The sequence below is a fragment of the Ascaphus truei genome, unplaced genomic scaffold (assembly GCF_040206685.1).
Source record: "Ascaphus truei isolate aAscTru1 unplaced genomic scaffold, aAscTru1.hap1 HAP1_SCAFFOLD_722, whole genome shotgun sequence".
In the NCBI taxonomy this organism is placed as follows: Eukaryota; Metazoa; Chordata; class Amphibia; order Anura; family Ascaphidae; genus Ascaphus; species Ascaphus truei.
In genome coordinates, this window is record NW_027457056.1 from 55,001 (window position 1) to 56,310 (window position 1,310).

General features: G+C 56.3%; 1 protein-coding gene across 1 annotated transcript in view; it reads right to left on the minus strand.

The window, feature by feature from the left end:
- Positions 1-1,310, minus strand: part of LOC142486059 (uncharacterized) — a 56,042-nt gene that overhangs the window by 22,220 nt on the left and 32,512 nt on the right.

Here is a 1,310-nt window from a genome sequence, read left to right on the forward strand (position 1 = left end):
CGTACTTCTGGCGATGGACACATACACACACGTACCTCTGGCGATGGACACACACACACACACGTACCTCTGGCGATGGGACACACACACACACCACACACACGTACCTCTGGCGATGGACACACACACACACGTACCTCTGGCGATGGACACACACACACACACACACACGTACCTCTGGCGATGGACACACACACACGTACCTCTGGCGATGGACACACACACACACGTACCTCTGGCGATGGACACACACACACACGTACCTCTGGCGATGGACACACACACACACGTACCTCTGGCGCTGGACACACACACACACACACACACACGTACTTCTGGCGATGGACACCACACACACGTACCTCTGGCGATGGACACACACACACACACGTACCTCTGGCGATGGGGACACACACACACACGTACCTCTGGCGATGGACACACACACACACACGTACCTCTGCCGATGGACACACACACACACACACGTACCTCTGGCGATGGACACACACACGTACCTCTGGCGATGGACACACACACACACACGTACCTCTGGCGATGGACACACATACACGTACCTCTGGCGATGGACACACACACACACACGTACCTCTGGCGCTGGACACACACACACACACACGTACCTCTGGCGATGGAGACACACACACGTACCTCTGGCGATGGATACACACACGTACCTCTGGCGATGGACACACACACACACACGTACCTCTGGCGATGGACACACACACAAACGTACCTCTGGCGATGGAGACACACACACGTACCTCTGGCGATGGACACACACACGTACCTCTGGCGATGGACACACACACACACGTACCTCTGGCGCTGGACACACACACACACACACACGTACTCTGGCGATGGACACACACACGTACTCTGGCGATGGACACACACACACACACACGTACCTCTGGCGATGGACACACACACACACCACACACGTACCTCTGGCGATGGACACACACACACGTACCTCTGGCGATGGACACACACACACACACACACACGTACCTCTGGCGATGGACACACACACACGTACCTCTGGCGATGGACACACACACTCGTACCTCTGGCGATGGACTCACACACACACGTACCTCTGGCGCTGGACACACACACACACGTACCTCTGGCGATGGACACACTCACACACACACGTACTTCTGGCGATGGACACACACACACACACGTACCTCTGGCGATGGACACACACACACACATCGTACCTCTGGCGATGGACACACACACACGTACCTCTGGCGATGGGACACATCACACAC